This window comes from Lemur catta, chromosome 4 (genome assembly GCF_020740605.2).
Source record: "Lemur catta isolate mLemCat1 chromosome 4, mLemCat1.pri, whole genome shotgun sequence".
Taxonomy (NCBI): domain Eukaryota; kingdom Metazoa; phylum Chordata; class Mammalia; order Primates; family Lemuridae; genus Lemur; species Lemur catta.
Window position 1 is genome coordinate 69,562,326 of NC_059131.1, and position 27,541 is coordinate 69,589,866.

Genomic DNA, 27,541 nt, shown 5'->3' on the forward strand with positions numbered 1-27,541 from the left:
AAGATCTGGATGCATGGATTGGGTAAAAAAAAAATGTTTAAAAAGTGTTTTAAGAAAAAAATTGATTTTGAGGGAAAAATGCTCTTCAGGCCTTGTTTTGTAGCTCTGAAATAGTTAAAAAGGCAGAGGCAAGACTGGGAGGACAAAGAAACGGGAAATTTGCTTCAAGTGGAAGACATGAAGGTGAGAGCCTCCGAAGGCGTCGCTGAGTCTAGAAAAGGGGAGGGCGGGGCAGGTGGTGGGTGTTCCCATGTGTGATGGGGGATGTTCCGTGGCAGAGGAGTCTTCTGATGTTGGGTGGCCCCGAGGCATAGGCGCAGGCTTAGCGGGGAGCCGCAGTCAGGCTGATTTCTCTTTCCTATGGGAATGTTTTCACAGAGCTGTGCACAGACGCTACAGGCTGCCCCATGAAAGAATGTGTTCCCTCTTCCTGGCACGTGTTGTCCAACGTGTCCAACATGTTGGCTGCTCACGTTTGAGAACTTACAGCATCCAGTGGGCAATTGTGTGAGATGGTTTCCTGGGTCCCTTTTAGTCCCAAGAATCTATGACTCATATTGAATAATAGACTGGGTAGAAATCACATTGGGATCAAAGTGTGAAACACTCTCTCATTGTCCACTCTGAGGGGAATGGAAACTGTAGTTTTCGTTGCTTATGTTTTCTCTGCAGATCTTTATTGGTGCAAGGTGCTTTCCAAAGACCTCCTTAGAATTTTAGGTAGCTGTAACACAATGGTAAATATCTATGTATCTAAACATATCTAAATAGAGAAAAGGTACAGTAAAAAAAACAGTATAAAAGGTAAAAAATGGTACACCTGCAAAAGTGAATGGAGCTTGCAGGACGGGTGGTTGCTCTGGGTGAGTGAGTGAGTAGGGAGTGAATGTGGAGCCCCAGGACATTCCTGTGCACTACTGTAGACTTTAGAAACACTGTGCACTCAGGCTGCACTGAATTTATTAAAAAAATTTCTGTATTCAATAATAAATTAAGCTTAGCTTACTGTAACTTTTTTCTTTATAAACTTCTTAATTTTTTCAATTTTTTTACTCTTTTGTAATAACAGCTTAAAACACAAATACATGGTACAGATGCACAAAAATATTTTCTTTCTGTATATCCTTCTCTTTTTTTTTTTTTTTTTTTTGAGACAGAGTCTCACTCTGTTGCCCAGGCTAGAATGAGTGCCGTGGCATCAGCCTAGCTCACAGCAACCTCAGACTCCTGGGCTTAAGCGATCCTACTGCCTCAGCCTCCCAAGTAGCTGGGACTACAGGCATGCGCCACTATGCCCGGCTAATTTTTTCTATATAGATTTTTAGTTGGCCATATAATTTCTTTCTATTTTTAGTAGAGACAGGGTCTCGCTCTTGCTCAGGCTGGTCTCGAACTCCTGACCTTGAGCGATCCACCTGCCTCGGCCTCCCAGAGTGCTAGGATTACAGGCGTGAGCCACCGCGCCCGGCCTATATCCTTCTCTTATAAGATTTTTTCTATTTAAATTTTTAAAAATACCTTTAAACTTTTTTGGTAAAAACTAAAACACAAACACACACATTAGCCTAGGCCTGCACAGGGTCAGGATCGTCTATATCTCTGTCTTCCACCTCCACATCCTGTCCCACTGGAAGGTCCCACAGGGGCATTAACAGGCATGGAGCTGACATCTCCCACGATAACAATGCCTCCTTCTGGAATATCTCCTGAAGCACCTGCCTGAGGCTGTTTTCCCCTTAACTTTTTAAAAAAATGAGTAAGAGTACATTAACAATAAAAAGTATAGCATAACAAATACACAAACCAGTAACATAGTCATTTCTTACCATTACCGAGTATTGCTCCCTGTCCATAGTTGTGTGTGCCTGACTTTTATATAGCTGGCAGCTCAGTGGGTTTGTTTACACCAGCATCCCCACAGACATGTGAGCAATGTGTTGCACGACGACGTTATGACGGCTGCTATGTCACTAGGTGACAGGAATTTTTCAGCTTCATTATAATCCTATGGGACCCCAGTGGTAACATGCGTTCCATCATTGACCGAAATGTCGTCTCATGAGCATGGCTGTGGATCGTACCACCCACCGTCCTCTGGAGAGACACCCTATCTCTGGGGACCGTGAAAAGAAACCCAGAGATAAGCTGTCAAAAAGACCAAAGAATGACAGTCTACGAGGACACATTTGTTTCAGGGTAAAGTGAAGACTTGGCTGCAGAAGGGAAGCAGGGCAGAGCGACCCCGCTGACACTGAGTCTGGCCACCTGTCAGGGTCGCACGTGCACCAGCACGAGCCCCTCCTGAAGGGAAGGTAAGAAACCTCTTCATGGAGTCGGCCGGAGAGTCATCTCCTGCCTCCTCAACTGTAAAAACATGCCGGCTGTGGCCAAGTGAAACAAAATGCCCCTCCTCGCATGCAAGTTGGAGCCATGTCCCTTTAACAGCCAGCAGTGATGGAGAACAGCATCACTTTCCAAACCCACGGCTGTTTTCTTTGGATCCCCAGCCAGCACCCCAGTCCCAAGACTTGGGGCCTCCCAGCGAAGGCTGCTGATTTCTGTGACCTCTTGGCTGGACTCCTTGCGTCCCGAGGGCAAAGACCACATTCAGATCCCCAGCTGGAGCCCTGCTTCTTGGCCGCTGTCTGCAGCTCCTGCTGTTGCTGCCTCCCCAGGGCTTTTTGGAGGATAATCTAGAAAGAGGCAGCATGATATGCACAAGGAACAGAAAAAGTGATGACTCTGGAACTGCTCAGACCTAATTTAAAATCCTGGCTCTGCAACGTGTGGCTGGGTGACCTTGGCAGAGGCTAGCTCCCATGGGTCAGGCACATCGTAAATCCTCCAAGAGCCCTGAAGCTTCAAAATATCACCCCACTTTCAGGAGTGGTGGAGGGAGATGGAAGAGCTGTCGAGGCTACCAGCCAAGGTGAGACCGAGTCAGACTTGAGCCAGTGCTAGTCTGACTGCACAGCCACCTTCTGGTGCCTGCTGCACACTCCACGCCACAGGCTGGGAATGTATGTGCGTAACTCCAGGAGTCCCCGGGTGAGTGGGGCTGGGGGGTGCAGGGGAAACCTTTCCTGCCTGGAGAAGGAGCACACGCGTGTGTATACGGAATGCACTCTATTGATGGTGGGGCACGTTTATTTAATTATTCCTTTGCAGTTAGACATCAAGATTGCTTCCAATTATTTACTATTCATAAATAAGACTGACCTTGGAGATCCCAAGCCTTTTTTCTCCACCCCTACTTCCTTATGAGACATACCTAAAAGCCAAATTACTCTGTCTCGGTGCAAAAAATTCAGGCTTGGAATACAATACCTGCTGCCAAATTGCTCTCAATAGGGCTCTGGTGGCTTATTCTCTCCCCACTCAGAGCCTTTTCCCTCATAGCCGGAGGCTGTTTCTGAGTTAAGGTCAAGGCTGTGTTGTTTTGGTCTTTGGTCTTTGCTAGCAGAATACCCCGTGTGTGTACGTGTTTGCGTTGGGGGGCGGGAGGGCTGCACAGTCAATTTCTATTAAAAAAGTGCACCCTCGATGCCCTCTCTTCTGTTTTCCTGATCTATTGTTTAAATCCCTGAGCACATAGGCAAATGCACAGAGAATGTAAGGAAACTTAAAAAAAGCAAAGAGGAAAAAAGAAAAAACAAGAAGGACCTTGCCTAGGATGGTGCGTGTATGGGAGGTTTTCTTTTTCTAGTCGAAATGTTTTTACAGTACACGTGGGGGCGGGGAACTCATCATTAACCAGGCTGTGAACCCAGCCTCTTAAACGTTAGACCCACTGGTAGAGACAAGGACTTTCAATTAACTTTTAACTGGAAAATTTGGAAATCCTTTTGTTCCACTTGGAAACCAAAGTCCAAATGTGGCCTGTGTGTCCCCTGGCAAGGCAGGTTGGCAATCTTTCTCTCCAGCTGTGCTGCTTTGTGCACGTGCCTCTCAGTTGTCATGTGGCAGAGTGAGGTTGCTCACACCCATCCTCCTGATAAGCTGCACTCGCATTTGTCCCCAGGGAACAAGGAAGCTCTGATGCTGCTCTGGCCAGTGCCCCGTGGGCCAAAGCACTGGTGCCGGGTCTGTAGCCGACTGTGGCAAGCGTGGGGTGGGAAAGAGCAGCAATGTCTGTACCTACGGATGACTGATGACCAGCAAGGCCATGCTCCTCACAGTCCCGGGACTGGGAGCACGGATCTCACCGGATCACCTTCAGATTCTGCACTGTGCTTACCACGGCACACAGGGAGGGCACTGCTACCATCTTCGTTTTGCTTCTGTCTTCCTCGGTTATTGGGAATGGTGATGCCAGAAGTTGACTCTATTGGGAGATAGGGCCTTTAAAGAGGTAATTAAGATATAATCCGGCCTGTGGACCCTAATCCAATCTGACTGGTGCCCTTATAAAAAGAGGAAATTTGGACACACAGAAGAAACACAGGGTGCTGGTGCATAGAGGGACAACCATGTGAAAAGGCAGCAGGGGGTGGCCATCTGTGAGCCAAGGATGGGGGCCTCAAAAAGACCAACCCTGCTAACATCTTGATCTTGGACTTTGTAACAGAGTAGTCACCCCCCACCCATAGACATGGAAGGGAATTATTGAGAGTGGGGAATATGTAGCAGAGGGAATGGCCTGAAAAAAATGGCAAAAATATTTTCTGTCCCTTTAAAACATCCTCCACTCCTTTTTGAGAACTAAAACCTGCATCCCTGCCTCAGGCCAGTGTTGGGGGGGCAGGGTAATGTCTTTTGTTATTTTCTTATTTGGGCCAACAAGAGAGGCCCCAGTGGGACCTGGTAAAGGGAGGTCCTGGGTAGAGATCACAAGATTGTCTTCAGTGGAGATGAGACAGAATCATCAACTGCACTTGAACAGTAACTGCCTGAAGCTGAGAACCCATCCTTTAAAAGCCCTGTATTTCTGCTTATTAGGAAGATGATGACATTTCAGACAGGAGTCTCCATTCTTCTCCTTTGCTGGCAAAGTAATAAACTTCTTTTTCCTTCTCCACAAACTTACTTGTTCTTGTTCTTCTGATGCGGCCTCAAGAACAAGTGGCTGAGCTTTCGGTAACAACTTCCAGCCTCTAGAATTGCGAGAAACAAATTTCTGTTGTTTAAGCCACCCAATCTATGGTATTTTGTTTTGGCAGTCCAGCAAATTAATATAACAACCCTTGCTCATCTCACACACAATTTAATAAAACTGGAGTCATTCTGCATACACAGTTTTGTATCATACTTTACTGATTTACCTTCACATTGTGAGCACTTTGCTGTGTTCATGGTTTCCCTGCCAACCAGGAGGATAAGGTTTGAATTCCACAGCTGGGCACTCAAGATGGTCCATGGACAGGCATTCTCCTTCCCAGCCGTGCTCCTGTGCTTGTTGTTTCCTGGACTCGCTGTGTCTTTTCTGCTCCTTCCCACCCACTACCCACCCACCCTGTCCATGACATCCATTAAAAGAGATCTCCCTGCTGTCATTCAGGGCTTGGTTCGTAACTAAACCTGTCTCATCGTGCAGGCCACTGGCCACATCAGGGCAGGGGGTTTATAAACCTAGCTGTGTCTCCAGTGCTGACCACAGCCCCCTCTAACATATACTGTGTCTTCACCCAGCCTTAGATGATAGTGACTTTTTAAAAATAAGGATTAAGAATTATGGGCAGAATGATATTTTTCTTGGGCCCCTGTCTCTGACTTCTATCAATATTAGAGAAAGGGTGACACATCTTGATTAAGTTAGGTTTATCCCAGGAGTGCAATTTGGTTAAGCATTAGAAGCTCAATCAATGTAATTTACTATATCAACAGAATGAAGGATTAAAATGACAAAATCTTTTCAACAGATGCAAAAAAGCATTTAATAAAATTCAATATCCCTTTGTGATATTATAAAATTCCTACAAGTTACATCATACTTCAAGGTGAAAGTCTGGATTGTCTCCTAGGAGTAAACCCATTTAATCTTTCTCAGGGAAGCCTTCCCCCACTCCCTGGTTAGGTCAAACACCCACTGTGCATTCCCTCAGTACCAGCTTCTCCTCCAAAGTGATGATCACAATCGCAACGTAAAGTGTGTTTGTGCCTCTGTTTGGTTAGTATTTGTTTCCTGGTCTAGGAAATAACTCCATGAAAGTGTTCTGCAGGTTTCTGCTGCCCTGTGTCCAAATGAATGGATGGGTGAGTGCTGGTCCCGCTTACAGAGTCAGTCAAATAAACATGGGTGCATGCGTATGAACTCCATGGGGAAGACCAACCATTGTGGTTCATTCTGACCACTCCCCTAGAGAGAGTAGAGGTACAGGGTTTTGTTCTTTTGAGAAGTTTTATGGCTGGAAGGGCCTTTGAGGGTCATGACCCAGATTTGTAGGCGAGGTTCCCAGGGCCTGAATCTGAAGCATGTGCATCATATCAAATGAACCACAAACCCTAGATCAGAGTTAGCAGTGGTAATCATTGCACGGGATGAGTTGGTGCAGGGTGATATGCTCATACATGGTGGCTACTTCTAATCAGTGCCCTGTGACTGACCTCTGCAGTTTGAAACACCTGTAGGAGTGCTGCACTCACAGGGTCCTGGGGCAAAGCCCTAGCCCAGGCTGTGGTGGGGTTCAGGACATGCTACTCCAAAATATGGCACCGTGGCACTCGAGAAAACAGCAGAGGCAGAAAGGCCACTCTCATTTACCCTTGCCCTTCTCCCCTGAAGCGGGCCATGGAACCAAGCTGACCTTCCCCACCGTAGGTCAAAAGACCCTCGTGTGAGAGGTGCCCACCCTATACCCGGAGGAAAGGAACATCCTTACTTCTGAAGACACAGGGACACAGAGAAGAATCTGAATCAACAGGCCTAAGTTCTTCCCAGTTTTATTACCATTAGATCATAGCATACACACTTTGTCCAATCATACTTCTGTACTACTATCCACTCCTTCATCAAACTTAGCACAAAAACACATAGGCTTCCCTACTTCTTTGGGTCTTCATTTCTGAAGTCTCTGTGTCAAATAAAACTTATATGAAGCACATTTGTACGTTTCTCTTGTCAATATGTCTTTTGTTATAGGTGCCTCAGCTCCGAATCTAGCGATGGAGGAAACCTGGCTTCTCTAGTCTGTGGTCCCTGGCCAGGATGCAGCCCCCTCCTAACTGCCTCTCTTGTTGGGAACTAGACCGTTCCTTTCTCTCCAAGGACTAGCAGGAGCTCCTTGTGGATTAAGGAAGCAGTGACGACTCCAGAACGTCTCCGTAAGATGGTTGTTGGGGTGGGGGGCAGGCTGCAGGCTGTGCTGGCACTGACCTCATATAAGATTGAGGAGACAATGGCTGCTGGTGCTGAGGAGCAGGCAGGCGCCGGGAGGAGAGCTGGGAGTGGTGAGGGGGAGGCCAAAGCTTCTCCAAGCCACCCCAGATGGGTATGAAAGGGGGAGAAGAGGCCAGCCAATCGCTGGATTAGAAGGGGATGGAGCAGGGACCCCAGCAGCTCTGGGGGAGCCTCCCAGGCATAAGCTTCCCCTCACTGGATGGGGTACGTTTCTTCACTGTTCCTTCTGGAGCGTCTCATCCAACTGCTATATGTGGGAAGGGGAATGGAGGAGAGAAAGGCGCAGCGTGCGTTTAATCCACCCTTCGGTTGTGAGAGCCTCTGTGTTTGTTGATGCAGCTGCCTCTCTCCTGAGATCTGTAAAAGGATTTTTTTAAAAAACGTAAGATCATGACTTTTATACAAATGTAAAATATACGTCAAAGATTTTATTTAAGTCATGAATTAATGAGAGAACCAGTAAGATGATACAACCAGTCCAAAGGAGAATTAAAAATACCATGTATATTAATATACAGGCAAGTAGGAATGCTGAAATGAATTTACAAATGGGTGCAAAATTGATGACAGCCACTGGACAGTTTGTCTGCCTGTCTACGGACAAGGACGATCTGCATTCCCACGGGTGTCCTACGACTTACAGAGCTGTCAGAAAGCTCCAAGATCATGACGGGCTCTTCTAGTCAAGACTTTCCTGTAACGTCTCTCACGGATCCATGGCACAGTGTCTGGCTCGGGCGGGCGAGGGCAGAGGGAAGCCTGGACATTCACTTCAATGGAAGGACAGAGCTGTGTCAGGAGACAGGCTGAAGACAATCCACGACAGACCAAGGAGCTGGATGCACTGGTGTGCATGTGAGGAAGAAGTAAGAGGTGGGGAGAGAGAGGGAAAGAGAATAGATAAATGAGTTTTAAAAAGGAGTTCAGAGGAAGTCTAAAAGAGGTGAGAGAAGAGGTCTATTTGCTTGTCCACTCTTCAGTTCATTTCCTCGCTCATCCACTGAACAATGGATCTGGCAGTGTGCTGGGTCCTGGAGTATAAACGCTGAATCAGCTGCCCAAGATCCTCATCTCTTGCATCCTAGTGGGGAAGACACACTGCGCAGTAGGCTGAGTAATGCCCCAGCCCCTCACATATCCATTTCCTCATCCCTGGAATCACTGTAGCTGGCAAAAGGGACGTTGCAGATGTGATTAAGTTAAGGATCTTGAGATGGAGAGATTATTCTGCATTGGCCTGATGTAATCACAGGGCTCCTGGTAAGGGGGAGGCAGGTGATTGGTGTAGGAGAAGGCAGGTGATTGGTGTAGGAGAAGGCAATGTGACAACAGAAGCGAAGACTGGCGTGATGCGGCTATAAACTAAGGCATGCTGGCAGCTCTAGCAGCTGAAAGAGGCACAGAACAGACTCTCCTCTGGAGCCTCCAAAGGAACTAATCCTGCTAACACCTTGATTTCAACTGTGTAAGACCCATTTCAGACTTCTGACCTCTGGAACTGTAAGAGAATAAATCTGTGTTGTTTGAAGCCACTGAATTTGTGGTAGTTTGTTACAGCAGCCATAGGAAACTAATATACACTCCGAACAATTGAAATGCAGCATGAGTGCAATGGAGAGTATTTTCATGGGGGAAACTGAGGCAGTAGGGAGCCAATGAAAGGTGCCCTGGAGGAAGAATTTTCCTGCTGAGACCTGAGGGCTTTGGAGGAGGTGGCCCACAGAGTGGTGGCCATTGGCAGGGGGTGGTTTCACAGTGTATACCAGATGAGGGTCCAGAAGCAACGCTGTCTTACTTATCCCTTGGGGGCAGATGGAGGCTGGAGGCAGGGGCATTAACCTGTGGCTATGATGGTCTTTGGGAAGGGGAAACAGGCCTAACTCCAAGATGATGTGCAAATGCAAAGGAGATGAAATCCTAAGGCTTTTGGGAGGTATTTGCAGGAAGATGAGTGCTATATAAATCCAGGGTGATGTTTTTAGCCAAAAAGGTTGAAAAGATTAATTAGTCAGCTTGGATGAGTGGCACCATGGAAGTAGCTGGTGGTTTTCCTGTGAAAAAAGCCTCAAACTCCCTTCTCGTAGTGTCCTTAGAAGATGTGAATTCTGTCAAAGTCTGTTTTTAACTGGGTAAAGAGTTACCACTGCATCGATGCTGAGCTTTGCCTATAATTCCCTTTAAGAATCTATGAAGTGTCTTGCTCATCTGTGACCTTCTTAAAGGCCACAAAATTAGAAGCTTAGCAGCCACATGCCAATTGCACACAGCATTTGAAATCTTTGACAAGGATCCCTCCAGAAGTCATGATCTGCCACGTAGTGTTTCTTGTGACACCGTGGCCTGCACACACACTTGCTGGCTTGGGCACATGCGTCTTTTCATCCAGCCACCTGAGGTACTTGGTTTTTGATTGTTGGTTGTTTGCATTTTAGTGCTCAGATAGTCCCCTGTGGCGAATATCTGTGAGCCAAACTATTTGGCAGAAGCCTTTGGTGCCGTGGCCAAATGTGGAACAGTGGAATCAGCATGTTTTTAAAGCCCTCTTGTCTTACGTGCCGTCTTCTCTGTCTGCCCACGTACCCGCCCTGCGACAGTCCTCACAGCTGCTGCACACACAAACACCAGCCCATCCCGCAAGCACCCCCTTCTCCCTTCTGGACTTGGTCCCGGGTGGGACTATGCGTCTTCCCTGGCTGGTACATGGACTCTACTCAAATTTCCATTTCTTATCAATAGAGCATTTGCAGCACTGGTTCTATTTGGGGGATGCCCTGAAAGGCTGGGTCCAGTCTCACAGTGAGGGATCCACACTGAGGTCCCCATGCAGGCGAATTTTGGATGATTTGTAACCCAGGAAAGCAGAAGAGTCCAGAATTGAGGGATACCGGCCAACAGGAAAGACCTGCACTCTTGGTGACCCTCTGCCCAAAGGGCCGTGCATGGCAGGAAGTTCCCCTTATCTGTGCTGTGGGAAGTTTGCTCTGAACCTTCTGCTAGACATTAACTTTCTTCTCTTCTGGTACCAATGCCGTGTCCTGCAATATTCACTGAGTGCCCACACGCGTCCTCTCTCTGCGACCTGCTCATGCTACCGGCTGACGTCAAGAGTGTCCTGCCTGAAGCCTGGGCCCTTCTCCTTCCTCGTCCATCTGAATGTGTTGCTGGTCACTCAGGGATCAGCTCCCATCGGGACACCAATATTCCTTAGAAATGTGGCAACTAAAATAATCTCCTGAAGTCAGTAGACACGACCTTTCTCCCTCCATTTGCCAAACCAAGAGCACATCTAGACGATTACATTTTCCTCTCCAAGAATAGGAAGGTGGAATAGATTTTTCCACCTTTTCTTTCTCCCCCCACGGATGATGATGAGGCATCAGGAAAGGGTATCTGGCTTTCTGCAGGCTTCTGTGTTCTGCTCGAGACAGAATAAGGTTTGCTCATGGCAGCCCGTGTTAACACAGGTCTCCTTCCACCCAAGGTAACTTTAAGTGAAGCTTGTTGGAAATAGGCCATGCTGTGTAACCTGGATTTGTTGGAGCCCTGATTTAGAAACGATTTCTTGGCAACTCTAGTTCTCTTGAGCATGTGTGCTGTGGTTAAGAAGGCACAAGGATTTTAGATCCCTGGAGACTTAAAATCTTCCATAGAACCAGCACTATTGTCCCCTAAGTAAGGGACATTCTTGGGGATTCAAGACAGAAAGTGAGTTCCCTAAGGTCAAGGGCTCAGCTCTGGGGCTCACAGTAACCAGATGACCCAAACTGAGGGTGCAAGTCAGGAAACAGAATCCAGGAGGCGTTGACTAAGTGTCAATCTGTGGCCTCAAAGAGCCCTTTCCTGACTCTGCTGGCTTTTTCCAGAAGGTCTGTCTGGCTGTGGTTTTGCAAAGCCGGATGCCTTCCACATAGTCCCAGGAGGAGCCTGTGTGCTGGGAGCTGTGGGCTGGAAGGGAGGTGGCAGATGCTGCCTCTCCAAGGCCCCGTCCACGTGTTCCACCTCCAGACAGGAGCAGCCAGGGCTTGGGTAGGCTGCAAATAATGGAAAGCCCAAATAGCAGGGGTTTAAAAGAAATGGGATTTTCTTGTCCTACCCTAAAGAAGTCTGAAAGTTGGAAGTCCAGGGCTGGTTCGGAGGTTCAGGGATGCTGGAGCTGGGGCCGGGATGGCTTCTTTGGTCTTCTCCTCAGGGTCACTCCTCAGAAGGTGAGGTGGCCTGGGGCCAGAGGAGGTGGTGGGTGGTGAGGCTGATGCTCCCTCTTGCTGGTGTGGGGGTGGTTACCAGGAGGGCTCCTCTCCTCCGCCTGGTGGCTGTGTTGCACACGCACCCACTGCCAAGGGGCCCGACTGGAGTTCCCAGATGAGAAGGGGCAGTCCCAGGGCATGTGGGACCCTCGGTGGGACTCCTGTGAGCTCCTCAGTCACCCAGGTTGAAAAGTCCAATACTGTACCTTTCAACATGGTCACACCTGGTGCTCTGTTAAATACCTAAATGCACCCAGGGCCGAGCCCTTGACCTTATGGAGCTCACTTTCTTTGCGAACAACACAGATGTTGAGATGGAGCAGGAAGTAGTGGTTACATGGGAGGACCCAGAACTCCCGACCCTCAGGAGTTTGTCATGGGAAAAGACAGTGGGACGTTCCCCATCCCTTTTCTTTCCTTACTGCTTTTGTTTGCTTTGCTTTCAAATAGTTGACTCCCTCTCTTCCCTCCCACCTCTTCCTTGAGCTCCTGGGTGAAGGCCAGGCCGAGGCACTGCACACTGCTGCCCAGCCCTCTGCCTCCTCAGGTGGATAAGCAGAGCCCACAGCAATTCCACAGCCGTGCGTCTCAGGGCAGGTGTAAATCTCAGACCCAGAAGCCAGGCATGCAGGAAATGCTTTTCTGTAACATAATCTAACTTCCATGGCTCCCATTCTGCACGAGTAGAGGAAAATGATTCTCGGTCAGCTGGGGTCCCTGATGTGCCAGATGCTGGCGCTGGGCCAGCCACCTGGCCCTGGGTGTGGTGGGCATCACTCTGCTCGGGGCCTGGGAGGCTGCCAGGTAATGTGAGGACACTGCGCCAGCGCGGGTCCCTGCAGAAAGGGCAGGAGTGCGAGGGGCTGGGGTGAAGGGGCACCGGTCGACGACACTCGACACTCGGGCAGAAAGAGCAGCCAGAGATGCCGTGGAACAGCAGTTTCTGGGCCTGTTTCTGAGAACCTTGATTTTGCACATTGTTTCAGGTGGTTTCTTGTCACTGAGCTGGTGTATGTGGGAAGTGAAAGTGTAAAATACAGTGGTTTCAGAAATAGGATGTTTATGCACCTAAAAAGTTTTGAAAACTCCTTGATAGGCTACCAAACAACTGTAAATGTTAAAAAAAAAAAGTTAAATAAAATAATGTAACTAAGTTTCATAACTTCTGATCATTTCAAAGAAACCCCAAGAGCATTGAAAGGTGAGTTTATTTTTGCTAATGTATTTTGGAATTGGCTGTCACACAAAGGACTAAATATAGAAAAAGAACTGATCTGAAATTTAACCTGTGTCATAGTAAAAGGGGAAAAAAAATCTCTCTTCATCCTTCTTTCTCTTTTCTTTCCCTTAAGGAGACATGGTGGGATTTCTTGAGACATTGCCTGGGTTCTCTTTCCCCACCAGGTACTCTTCTGGGTCATGTAACATGGTCACCCCCTGTTCCCTGCTGCAGCCAAAGGTGACTGAGCAGAGGGCAGAGGAAATGGACGCCTTCGCCTTTACCTTTGGGTGCACAGCCTAGACAGGCCTCTGGAGGAACATGTGGCCTTTCAAGTCGAGTCTTTGTCCTCAGCCACACACAGAGGTCTCCTGAGTGGGGCAGAGGGTCATGCAGAGGCTGCAGCGTCCCGGGAAGGGCCTGGGCCCTGAAGTGTGCCCCATGCTCACTTTGTGCAGTTTCAGGATCAATGAGCAGAGGGGAACCCTCAGATCCCAAGGCAAAGGCCAGGGTGGGAGCAAAATCCTAAAGTTCCCCAGGAGAGGCAGGCAGACCAAATACCTATTTGGCGATTGAGAATCGATAAACTAGACCCAATTTCACATGGATTTGCTCTAGGACAGGTGGGAGCTCCCGATAGCTTCCCTGGAACTCCAAGTGGGTGAGGCATGGCCCAGAGAGAGTAGGCTCAGAGCAGAGGTGGTTGGGGGGTGAGAACAAGCAACAGCAGCAGCTACCAGCAGGGCCCGGAATTTCCTTCCTGGGCCGTATTTTATATATTTCTCTATCCCCAGGGCCAGTGCGGTGCTGGACACAGAATGCTTTGGGTTGAACTGTGTATCTCCCAAATCCATATGTTGAGGTCTTAACCCCCAGAACCTCAGAGTGGGACGTTATTTGGAGGCAGGGCTTTTATAGAGATAATCAAGTTAAAAAAAGGTCTTTAGGGTGGGCCTTAATTCAATACAACTGATGTCCTTATAAAAGAGGGGGAATTTGGAAACAGATATGCGGAGAGAAAGCATGTCATGTGAAAGTGAAGGCGGAGATCAGGGTGGTGCATCTGCAAGCCAAGGAGTGCCAAAGGCTGCCAGCAACCTGCCAGGAGGTGGAAAAGAGGCAGGAGCAGACTCCCCCTCACAGCTTTTGTTAGGCCTTAACCCTGCTGACACCTTGATCTCTGATTTCTGGCCTCCAGAACTGTGAGACAATAAATTTCCATTGTTTAAGTCACTCAGTTATGGCAGCCCTAGCAAACTAATACAATAGTATATGTTCTGGGTAAATATTAATCAAGTGAACAGATGAATGGATGGAACTTTCCAGTGGTGGACATCCACTCGATAGCATCTCCTGCCAACTCATGGACCAATCCTGATCATTGGATGACCTTGACACTGGGAGAGTGATGCCCCTTGGCAACTGGTTGCATTACATGATATGGATGTTATCTGGTATTCTAGAAGCTTGGTGACAATTAGTAGGGCCCCCCCCCCAAAATGTGAGGTAACTGGGAGAAGCTGTACTTCTAGGAGAGTCTTGGATTTAAAAAAAACAGGTGGAAGAAACAAATGAGAAATCCTTCTCACAGTCTGTGATGTGAGAACATGAAGTTACTTTTAAATCTTTTATTCTTTTAGGGAAGACATTTGATCTTTCAGGAGAAATTAATTAAGGAATATACACTTCAGGGCCTAAGTTATGTGAGGAGAGCCCTTCCGCTCTGGCTGTCTGGCTTTGCTCTGAGCCTCCAAGTTTCTATAGTGGCAGTTGTGGGGCCGGAGACAGGTAGGGTGGAGCTCTTGTGTGCATGGCTGTGGACCAAGGCAGGGGTCTCACACCCAAGCCTCCATCCTTCAGGCTCTTTAGCTGTTCTTCATCCCACTTTTCCTGCTTGTGCCGAGATCCAGGGGAAATGAATGGCTGTTGGAGGAGTCCTTATTATCTGATTTTTTTTTTCTTTCTAATTTTTAACAGAGGTGATTTTTTTCTTTCTTTTTTTTTTATTTCAGGAAATTATGGGGGTACAAACATTTTGGTTACATGTTATGACTTTGCCACATCCCAACCATGATTTGAGACATGCCTTTCCCCCCCTTACAACACTCATCACGTCCATTAGTTGAGTTTACCCACCTTCAACCCCCCTACCTCCAAAGAATATTATTACTGTGTGGGCACCTTAGTGTTGATCAGTCAGTGCCAGTTTGATGGCGAGTACATGTGGTGCCTATTCTTCCATTCTTGTGATACCTCACTTTGGAGGATGGGCTCAAGCTCTATCCAGGTAAATATAAGAGGTGCTAGATCACCATCATTTTTTATAATTGAGTAGTATTCCATTGTATACATATACCATATTTTATTAATCCACTCATGTATTGATGGGCATTTGGGTTGTTTCCACATCTTTGCTATAGTGAATTATGCTACCATAAACATTCGAGTGCAAATGTCTTTATTATAGAATGATTTTTGTTCCTTTGGGTAGATGCCTAATAGTGCTGTTGCTGGATCAAATGGTAGTTCTACTTGTAGCTCTTTGAGGTATCTCCAAATTCTTTTTCACAGAGGTTGAGCTAATTTGCAGTCCCACCAGCAGTGTAAGGGTGTTCGTATCTCTCCACATCCTCGACAGCATTTGTTGCTTTGGGATTTTTTGATAAAGGCCAATCTTACTGGAGTAAGGTGATATCTCATTGTGGTTTTGATTTGCATTTCCCTAATGATTAGAGATGTTGAGCATGTTTTTATACGTTTGTTGGCCATTATTCTGTCTTCTTTTGAAAAGTTTCTGTTCATGTCCTTTGCCCATTTATTGATGGGGTTGTTTGATTTTTTCTTGTTGATTTTTTTGAGTTCTAAATAGATTCTTGTTATCAGCCCTTTATCGGATGTGTAGAGAGCAAATATTTTCTCCCATTCTGTAGGTTGTCTATTCGCTCTAATGATAGTTTCCTTGGCTGTACAAAAGCTTTTTAATTTGATCAGGTTCCATTTATTTATATTTGTAGCTGCTGTGTATTATCTGATTTTATTTGTGCCTCTTGTCAAGTAATACCATCAGTGATAGCATCCACGTAAACCTTTTATGTTTGTGAGGTGTCAGGAGTTGAACTGTGCCCCCACAAAAGATGCTGAATTCCTTACCCCCATACCCATAAATGTGACCTTCTTTGGGAATAGTCTTTGCAGATCATCAAGTTAGGATAAGGTCATTAGGCTGGGCCCCAATCCAATATGACTGGTGTCCTTATAAAAAGAGAAAATCCGGACACAGAGAGGGATACACACAGGGAGGATGCATGTGAAGAGGAAGGCAGAGATCTGAGCGATGCACCCATCAGCCAGGGGATGTCAAGGATCACCAGGACACCACCAGGAACCAGACGAGAAGCAGGGAACAGATTCTCCCTCACAGCCTCAGAAGGAACCAACCTTGCTGACACCTTGTTCTTGGACTTCTAGCCTGCAGACTGTGAAACAATCCATTCCTTTTGTCTAAGCCACCTAGTCTATGGTAGTTTGTTATGGCCCTAGCAAACTCACACAAGAGGCAATCGGAAAGTTCCATATCTAAAACAGAGTGTCATTTGGAGCAGAGAAGACCAATTGGGCCTTGCAAGTTTGCGAGGATCTCACATCTAAAGACACGATTCCAGGCTGTTTGAGGACACTTGCAAGTGCCCGTGAGAGCCACCTGAGTCACGAATTTCTTTAAATCTCGTGAAATATTTGTTTTTAATTGCTGGTTTTCCTTTATGGTCTCCTTGCCTTCTCTTTTTGTTTCCTTGGTCTGTCCCTCATTCCTCCTGGCAAGCAGACAGCCTGCTATTTAAGATGAGAGCAAGCTCCTGATGCCCTGCGGCCAGGAGTCTTTGCTGTCTGGGGGTTGGGAGGTGTGGAGTGTGCTCACAGGCGCTCTGACTCCTCAGAGATGAAAGTGGAGACAGACATCTTTCTGGCTCTATTTTCAGCTTGCCCTGTGGGGCCCCCGAGGCCTTGGTGACAGATGAAGGGGAAGCACAGAGCCAAAGGAGGTTTTACTTTTCCACTCCAAAAGGGCTGGCCCTTGGGGACTGAGCAGAGTGAGCTGTGAATGCTGGCTTTTAAATCTGGCCACTGCAGATTGGCTCACTGAATCAGAGAAGGAGCAAACCAACTCTACCTAAAAGAAACAGGGTGTTTCCCAGCCAGGCTGAATGATTTTAGAAATGCAAATCTAACATGCATGCTCATTAGCCCACGGACTGCAGCTTCACCTCCGTTAGGCAACCGCAGTGAGCTGCCTGCCTTCCCCTCGCTCTTGCGGAGCTCATGGCATGTGCCGGGCAGTTCCAGAACCTCACAGGTATATTACCACAGAGACCCTGCACACGACACCCTTCAGTGAGGTGATCACAATTCCACATTATTGTGCCTTACATTAACATGTATGAACCCTTCACAGAATTCTATGAAGTGAATGAGTTTGCATTACTTTTTCTAGCTTATTGCCTGAGTCTTTTATTTTTGTAGATAAATTTAGTTGTGTTGTTCCAAACAGGTTTGGAAAGTTTTCAGGAACTACTCTTTGTGAGCACTGGGCTGGATCCCAGGGAGGATAATTATGTGTGGGCCATGGTACCTGTCCTCAGGGGTTCCAGCTCGTGAAGGAGATGTGTCACATACAGAAGGATCAAATACAGTGTGAGGCTCAGCGGCCAACATAGGTTAGGGAGGGTGGAGCTCTGGGGGCTGCTGCCCAGAGGATGGCCACGTTGCCACAGGCCTGCATGTCTGTGGGGGTCTACAGGAGTGGGGAAAGCTTGTCCAGGGTCCTTCAAATCTGGACAGGTGAGGAGACTTGAGGCAGAATCAGGGCATTCTGGTCATGGAGATGCCATAAGCAAAGTCTGAGGGCAGTTGTGTGTTGGGTTCACCGGGCCACAGGGAGTGGCTGTCTCCTGCCATGAGTGATGGGAGGTGAGATCGGAGACATGCACAGACAGCTGATTTCTGCTCTGAGGTACACAAACAGGTTTCAACTTTGACTTCTGGGCTAGGCAGTGAGAAGCCTACAAGGTGTTTGAGCCTGGAGGTGACGTCATAGAGCCAACTTTAGGGAAGGCTGATTGGGTGGCAGAGTACACTGAGCCCAGGCACAGGAGAGAGAAGGGAGAAATGCACAGAGGAAGGACCCAGGACCCCAGGCACACAGGCCTGAAGGAAGAGAGGGGTGAAGGGAGAACTGACCAAGGCTTCTGCATCCTGGACCGAACTTGACATGGATTACATTAGAACGTTCTGAGTTTGAGACCTGTAGGTGCTTGTTCTTTTTCAATAAGTTATGGTTTTTTAATTTAATTTAATTTATTTTTATTTTAAAATATTAAGTGGGTACAAATGTTTTTGTTACACAGTATATTGTATAATGCTGAAGTCAGAGCTTTAGTGTGCCCGTCACCAGAATAGTGTTCATTGTATCCGATAGGTAAGTTTTTATCCCTCACCCCTCTCCTAGATTCCCCCTTCTTGGATTCTAATGTCCATCTCTTTGTGCCCACGTGTGCCCATCATTTAGCTCCCACTTATTAGTGAGAACATGTGGTGTTTACTTTTCCATTCTGGAGATAACTTCACTTAGGATCATGGTCTCTAGTGCCATCCAAGTTGCTACAAAAGACATTATTTCATTCCTTTTTAGGGTGGAGTAGTATTCCATGGTATATATACACCACATTTTCTTTATCCACTCACCAACTGATGGACACTTAGGTTGATTCCACATCTTTGCAATTGTGAATTGTGCTGCAATAAGCATTCTAGTGCGGCTGTCTTTTTGATAAAATGACTTCCTTAGGGTTATTTTTTAAAATTTCTGTTTAAATTTTTTTTCCCATTATTATGGATACATACTAGTTGTCTATATTTACGGGGTACAGGTGATGTTTGGATACAGGCATACAATGTATAATAATCAAATCAGGAAGATTGGGGTATTCATCACCTCAAGCATTTATCAAGGATTTCTTTGTGTTGGGAACATTCCAATTACACACTTTTAGTTATTTTAAAATATACAATAAGTTATTGTTGATGATAGTCACCCTGTCATGCTATCAAATATTAGATCTTGTTCATTCTAACTATATTTTTGCACCCGTCGACCATCCCCACTGTGTCCCCCTTTCCCTGCTACCTGTTTCAGCTTCTAGAAACCATCATTCTACTCTCTGTCTCCATGAGATCAATTGTTTTAATTTTTAGCTCCCACATATGGGTGAGAACATTAGAAATTTGTCTCTCTGTTCTTGGCTTGTTTTACTTAATATAATGTTCTCCAGTTTCAAGTGATGATATTTTAAAAATCATCTCCTGGTTGTTAATGAACAGAGGTGAATTCCATGCACAGCAAGGGCTATTTCGTTTATTTATACTTGTTGAATAGTAAACAGCATTAAAGGCCATTTTTAAAGAAACCTAAACTTCCTTTTCCATTTATCAGTATTAACTTTTTCTTTAGCACATAGGGGCACCATTGAATGCTATTTTCTTAAACCTCCCTGACAGAGCAGATGTGACCCCAGGGAGCGTGGGAACCTCTCTCTGGCAGAGGGAACCTCTCCTGTTATTCCCATAGGAAAGAGACATAAATTCGGGGAGAGTTCATGCCTTCCCTTCATTTCTGTGGTCCATGGTTAACAATCTCCTCAAGTGTATTTCAAATTCTCTTTCCAATGAGCTGCAAAAGTACATAAACCATTTATTTGTTCTGGTCCTGAAATGAAAGTTACTCAGTAAACTCCCAAAGTGTCCCAAACCAGGAGAAGTCCAAGGTAAGATGACATGTTTAAAAGTTGCCATAAATGCTGGCAACTGGACATGATGATAAATCTGAGCCATTTCACATGGTCAGTTGGGTCAGTCGTAAAAGACACGAGCTTAAAATATATTTCTTCTTGCCTTTCATGGCTATAAAGTTTAATAAATTTTGTAAAATTTCAAGATAAAGTGTGAGACATTTTGAATTTTATGTGAATGACTTGCATGGTGACAGTAACCATGTCCTGGCCCTTGGAGTAGGAGGTAATTTACTGTTGATGGTTTCTTGGCATGATATATATATGTGTTTGGGGAATAATATTTTAAAGTCACCCAGCACATGGTCTCTGATAAGGTGCATAACTCAGGTACTCAGAGTTGTTTTTTGTAGGAAAGAAGATGTGCACATATTGTGTAGTTACGATCCGGGCACGTTGCTCCTCCCTGGGGAATTACAAGGGCTAGAGACCGGGCCTCCTGCGGGGAACCATAAAATGTGCCTGTGAAAAATGGATCCCGAGCACGAGCTCAGGGCCAGAGTGCTCTGAAATTCAGGGCTCTCCCAGGACTCAGTGCACATTTGTTTCTGTCCAGGCCAGGGACTCCCTGAAGCTGTGGAGGCCAGCAGGGCAGGGGAGGGATGGCTGCTTTCCTGGAAGAGGGGAGCTGTAAGATGTGGCTGTCACTGATGCCAGTGGGCACCTCTCTGACCCCAACCTCTAACCCTGTGTGAAGGCTTGCATGGCTGCTACTGCCGGCCTGCCCTTATCCTAAGGATCTTGTACATATTTTCTCATCTTAGGAAAGACACACAAGATAGGAGTGCTAACAATACACATTTTGCAGCTGAAGAAATGGAGGCGCAGATGGCTCAAGGAACCTAGATTCATCTAGAGAGTGCATGTGAGACACTTGGAGGCTTTGCCAGAGCCAACACCAGCAGGCTCTGGACAGGGGCAGCTAAGGAGGAAGTGGCGGTGAGGGAGGAGGGACACGCGGGAAGGAGGCAGGTGTATAAGGAAGGAGACCACGAGTGCATTGAAAGTCCCAGCAGCTGGAGGAAAATGAGGCAACAAGGCCCCACAATGGGCCTCATTACCTTGGGAAGGACAAGTCCTCCTGCCCGTGATGCACAGTGAGTCCCTAGAAAGCATATATGCACAGGGTTTTAGAATGCAGAGTGTGCAGATGTCGCCCACAGCTGCACACTGTGATTAGACGGGGCTTATGGCTAGAGGTGGTGCTGTCTCGACTGCTGATGTGTCAGCTGTTGATGCCACTTTAGTTTTTTCAAATGGAAAAGATGGGAACCCAGAGTCCAGAAAATGGGGCTGGGTTGCTTGTGGAAACTGGGGAAGAGTGTGTGCCCTCTCAAAGCCTTTATTCCTTGTTCTCAGCTTCTTGTGAAACAGGTCCAGTACTGCCAGACTGGGGAGGGGAGCAGATGGCTATAAGAAGGTATGAAATCAGTCTAACAGCTGTAAACGTGGGTCAGCGCTACAAAGGCAAATTCTTGTGAGTGTCAATGTTTTCCTGAGCCAGCAGTTTGGGATCTGATTTCTTTAATATGGCAGTAACAAACATTTCTTTCATACCAATGACATAATGTAAGCATCTCCTTCATGTTTAAGCCTTCACATTTACTGAATTTACAGTAAAAAAAAGACACTTAGATACAGGCATGCCTCAGATGTGTTACAAGTTTGGTGCTAGACCACTGCAATAAAGTGAAGCCACACAAATTCTGTGGTTTCCCAGTGCATATAAAAATTATCCTTACACTATGATTGTAGTATATTAAGTGTGCAATAGCATTATGTCTAAAAAGACAGTGTATATATCTTAATTTAAAATTACTTTAGTGCTTAAAAAATGCTAGTGATCATCTGAGCTTTCAGCAAGTCATAATCTCTTTGCTGGCAGAGGGTCTTGCCTTGATGTTGATGGCTGCTGACTGATCAGGGTGGTGGTTGCTGAAGGTTGGGGTGGTGGTGGCAATTTTTTAAAATAAGACAATGATGAATTTTGTTGCATTGATTGACTCTTCCTTTCATGAAAGATTTCTCTGTAGCACGCAATGCTGTTTGAAAGCAGTTGACCCACAGTAAACTTCTTTGAAAATTGGATCTAATCCTCTCAAACCCTGCCACTGCTTTGTCAACTAAGTTTATGTAATATTCTAAATCCTTTGTTGTCATTTCAACAATGTTCACAGAATCTTCATCAGGAGTAGATTCCATCTCAAGAAAACACTTTCTTTGCTCATCTGTGAGAAGCAACTCCTCATCCATTCGAGTGTCATTATGAGAGTTCAGCAATTCAGTCCCATTTTCAGGCTCTACTTCTAATTCTAGTTCTCATGTTATTTCCACTATGTCTGCAGTTATTTCTTCCACAGAAGTCTTGAACCCCTCAAAGTCAACCATAAGGGTTGGAATCAACTTCTTCTAAATTCCTGTTAATGTTGATATTTGACCTTCTCCCATGAATCACGAATGTTCTTAACAGTATCTAGAATGATGAATACCTTCCAGAAGATTTTTAATTTACTTTGCTCAGGATCTACCAGAGGAATCACTGTCTCTGGCAGCTATTGCCTTACAAAATATAGTTCTTAAATAATAAGACTTGAAAGTCAAACTTATTGCTTGATCCATGGGTTACAGAATAGATGTTGTGTTAGCAGGCATAGAAACATTCATTTGCTTATACATCTCCATCAGAACTCTAGATACACTGTCAATGAACAGTGCTATTTTGAAAGGTATCTTTTTTTCTGAGCAGTGGGTCTCAATAGTGGGCTTAAAATATTTGGTAAACCATGCTGTAAATAAATTTACTGTCATTCAGACTTTTTTTTTTCCATTTATAGAGCACAGGCAGAGTAGATTTAGCATAATTCTTAAGGGCTCTGGGATTTTTGGAATAGTAAATGATCATTGGCTTCAACTTAAAGTCACCAGCTGCATTAGCTCCTAACAAGAAAGTCAATCTCTCCCTTGAGGTTTGAAGCCAGGCGTTAACATCTCTTCTTTAGCTATGAAAGTCCTAAATGGCATCTTATTCCAATATAAGGCTGCTTCACCCACATTGAAAATCTGTTGTTTAGTGTAGCCACTGTCATCAGTGATCTTAGCTAGATCTTCTGGATAACTTGCTGCAGCTTCTCCATCAGCACTTGCTGCTTCAGCTTGCACTGTATGTTATGGAGACAGTTTCTTTCCTTAAACCTCATGAACAAACCTCTGCTAGCTTCCAACTTTTCTTCTGCAGCTTCCTCACCTCTCTCAGCCTTCAGAGAATTGAAGAGAGCAAGGGCCTTGCTCTGGATTAGGCTTTACTTGAGGGAATGTTGTGGCTAGTTTGATCTTCTATCCAGACCACTACAACTTTCTCCACGTCAGCAATAAGACTGTTTCCCTTTATCATTTGTGTGTTCACTGGAGTAACACTTTTAATTTCCTTCAAGAACTTTTCCTTTGCCCCATGACCTGGTTAACTGTTTGCGACAAGAGGCATAGCCTTCAGCCTATCTCAGCTTTCAACATGCCTCACTCACTTAGCTTAATCATTTCTAGCTTTTGATTTACAGTGAGAGACATGTGACTCTTCCTTTCACTTGAACGCTTAGAGGCCATTACAGGGATATTACTTGGCCCTAATTTCAATACTGTTGTGTCTCAGAAAATGGGGAGGCCTGAGGAGAGGGAGAGAGATGAGGAATGGCCAGTTGGTAGAGCAGTTAGAACACATATGACACTTATTAATTAAGTTTGCCGTCCCCTCTTGGCAGAGTTTGTGACACTCCAAAGCAATTACTATAGTAACATCACAGATCACCATAACAGATATAATACTAGTGAAAACATTTGAGATATGGTGCGAATTGCCAAAATGTGACAGAGACACGATGAGGTGAGCACGTGCTGTTGGGAAAATGGCAGCGGTAGACTCGCTCAAACCTTTAATTTGAAAAAAAAACTCGCAACATCTGTGAAGCGCAATAAAGTGAGATATGCCTGTGCTGAATTTAATTTTATTAACTGACTTCAGGAGGAAAAGGAAAAAATGTCATCATGTGCCACCATGTTTGTTGCAGCTGGGGCATCCACTGGGTGTTTTTGATGATGTGGCCAAGCGCTGCGCGTACTGGGACACTATTTAAAATTCTTGCCATGTTTTTAAAATTCACTTTTTTTTTTGAACTTAGGTAAAATAATACATTCTTATTAGTTACTGTAATAGAATTTTTATTCAGTCTCCACTTGCTGCATAGGTTTGGGAGTCAAGATAGCCCTTGGGTTTTACTCTCAGTGCTGCCAGCAGGAGCCGGGCAGACTTGCTTCCCTCTTGAAGCCTCTGGTGTTCTGTGTGCGAAATGGGTGTCATTGCTTCTCTTTCTTCCAGAAATAACACACGTGGAAGCACTGAGATCATTAAATAATCTCTTCTTACTGTTTTTTGTTTGTTTCTACCTTATCTGATTTCCTAGGTCAAAAGTTTGCTTGGCTAATGGAAAAAAGGAGACCCAACTTTTCCAAGTGGGGCGGATTTCTTAGCTGTGCCTTGTGTATTGGATCTGCTCCTCACCATTTGGCTGTGGTCTGTGTGAGTGCTGAAAAAGGGAAGATAGATTCATGCACAAGGGAAATGGGAAAAGACTCATGCTTGGCAGACGCCAGGGCAGCGAGAGAACCTGGGATGCTGACCACGCACCGGCTTGACGACTACCTTCCAGGCTGTCTTTGAGAGGCAAGTGGAAGCATTGTGTGGAAAGTCTGGAAATGTCGCCTTAGCAAGGCTGACTTAGCCAGGTAGGGAAATTCTCTTTTTGCCTCTCCTCTGTCCCCCTTTCTGGAAGGTGGATATGATGGCGGGAACTACAGATGACCTTGATAAGGAACCAGGCACTGAGGATAGCAGAGCAGAAAGATGGGAGGAGCACAGTCCCTGATGACCATGTTGGACCTGGAGTGCCCACTTGCTGTCTTCTATGCAAGGACAAACCCTCTTCTCTTTAAATTGCCTCCCCTTTTTGTGATTCCTCTTACTATAGACTGAATTTAACTCCTAATGGATATATCTGCCACATGGCTTATATCAGAGACAACAGGAACAAATCCATTTACACTTCTCTTCCTCTCAGAGCCCCACCGGGTCCCAGAGGCGGTGGGGCTTCTCACTGCTATTCCAGGCAGGAGCTACCCGGGTTGTGAGTGGCCAAGGCCAGAACTGCTGTTGGCCCATGTGCAGCCTTTGTGCAAATCAGAAAAAGGCATCCAGTCCTAAGACACTTCCCCGTCCTCTGCCAGAAATTGACACGTGGTGTGATGGGAATGGAATGTGTCCTTAGGAGTGGCCCCTGCACACGATGCCACCTGCTCCACCGTACGTTGGCCCCTAAGACAGTGGTTGCTGCTCACTTTGGGGTCAATGTTCAGGCTAGTCCCTGACCTTGAACTTCTTCTCTAGGTCTTCCAACTGTGCCTAGCATGGGCCTCAGAACAGCCCAGCCAGGGGCCTGGGAGAGAAAGTGGCCAAGACTGTGTGATGGGGTGGGGAATGGGTTTTGGTGGGTTTCTGGCTCTTAACTCCATTTTATGTGAGTAGCTCATTTCTGTACCAACCATTTGGACTCATAACTGGCAGAAGCCTCATCTGTTACTCACTCTGGCTGCCTCGTGGCAGGCTGTGTGCAAAGGGTGTCTCCCCGAGTCCCACCCCAGAGCTGTCTGTGGGGTCCTGAGCCCCACATAATCCATGTTGCCTTTGTGTGAGTAGGGTGGGCAGGGTCGCAGGCAGTTCTTGCTCACATGAAACGTGATCTCTGCCACAGAAGGGCAGACCCAGGCCTTGCATTTGTGCTGGCTTGAGAGTAATCCTTCCTTCCCTTTTTGGCAACTTCCCCACACTCCTGCCTGCCCAACCACGGAGGGTTAAAGGGAATTGAGAAAAATGCCCTAAGCCTCAGAGGGAGAGGAGCCAGAGCTGTGATACTGTTGCTCTTGACTTTATAAAATGGCCAGTATTGGCCCAAAGAAATATGACCTGACATAGAAGGAGCTCACGTGACTTCAAAAATTACCAAATTTGTTATGGGAAAGTTACTTGCCCTAAAAAAAATTGGGCTCCTACTCTGTCATAGTTTAACTTTTTTTTATTTTCTTTTCTGTTTTCTTTATTTTAATTTTTTTTTAGTGGCTTTAACTTGTTCTGCCAACAATGAATATGGCAGAAGGATGTGAGTTCCTTTGGGATGGCACCACTAATCGCCGTGGCGAGTTGCTTATTCTGAAGGACGTATATCTCTAGGTGCTGCATGGGACTGTCCCCGGGTAACTTCATTTGGATCCCTTTTCTTGCTTCCCAATTTCATCTTACTGCTTATTTGAGAGCTGCGATTTCTCAGTGTTAGGTTTTTAAGAGGACAGCAGCCTAGAGGCCAAAGCTAAAGTGTCTTTACAGCTAGATGCATGTAAGATATTAGAAAGCAAGGAAATTAAACACATTATTAATAAACGTACCTAAATGTGTATGACAAGATAATGCCGTTTTCTTCAAATACCCCCTGGGGGACCTGGAGCTCTCCTCCCCAACTCCCCAGAGCGCCAGGGCCTCCCCACGTGCCCACAGGAATGCCGGCTGACTGAGGGCAAAGAGGCACCTTACTTTTGTAACCTTCAGTTCACCACTTGACTTCAAATGACTTCAGGCTGGTTCCAGAAAGCTACTCAAATGACAATGCACCACCATTTAGGATACTCATGAGGGAGGCCACAGGCTTGAAGCACTCACCAAAGTATAGCTTCAAAATTGTTCTGAGCAACGGCGGCTTCATCTGAATGAGTGCATGGCCTCCCATAGCCAGGGGAGCACTCACCGAAAATCCAAATTCAGCTGTGTTTTCAAGAAGCAGCTTCAAAACGTGTGACTGATCTGACCCTAGACATAGTCTGTGCTCTCACCCCAACCGGGAAGACAGAACCGGCCTCCCGAGCTGTAGGACTCAGACCGGGAAACAGGAGATGTGGTTCCCTGCTACGTTCATTCTAAACAGAACTGGGATCAGAGTTGGAAAAGGAACTTCAAACTTCTGGCAGTAGTGAAAGCCTTCTTATGAGTCAAGTGCTTTCTAAATACTTTGATTAGTAGATGGAAAATGAGTCGTATATTGAAAGGATTGTATTTTCATTCAAATACTGGTGTGTAAAAGTCAAGGCAGGCAGGAAACATTTGGCCAGAGATTTTCTGAGTTTGATTGGACCCACATGCTGGCATCATTCCTGGCAATCAGTTTGTGCTGTGATGTCTCAACCTGTGTGAGGTCCAGGGATTTAGGGTTCTGATGTTCATAAGAATGAGCAAAGACAAGAGATTGGGAATCAGACACACGTGAGGGCCTCCTGGAGACATAGAGCAGGGGGACAAGTGTCCTAGCTGCATCCATCTGTCTGGCAATCAGGGTGTTTTCTGGGGCCCATTTAGTGCTCTGTTGGCTGGGGGGGGGTGTCCCATGAGCTTCCAGAGGTTTCACGTGTTTTCAACACTTGAGGTGCAGTACGCAGAGAAACACCTCCCGAGGGAAGGAGTCCGGAGGATAGAAGCCCTTGAAGAAAGGCAAAGACCCTTTCTGACCCTTGACCACAGTGACTGCTGGACACAGCCCCAGGCCTTCCTGGGTGTCTTTCTTACACATTCTCAACCATTATATTCCCTCTAGTCCTATCCCTCTCGCTCTCTTTTTAAAATAATTTAGCAAACATTTATTGGAGATACATTATTTGCAAAAAAAAAAAAAAAAAAAAGACACAGGCCATAGGGAAAGGGGTGTGTAGTGGGGGATGGGATGAAAATATTATTAAGATTACAAGTTCTCAAATTTTAGATGTTCAGATAGTATTTTCCAAAATGAGTTTCCCAGAGTATTAACAGGTGTTC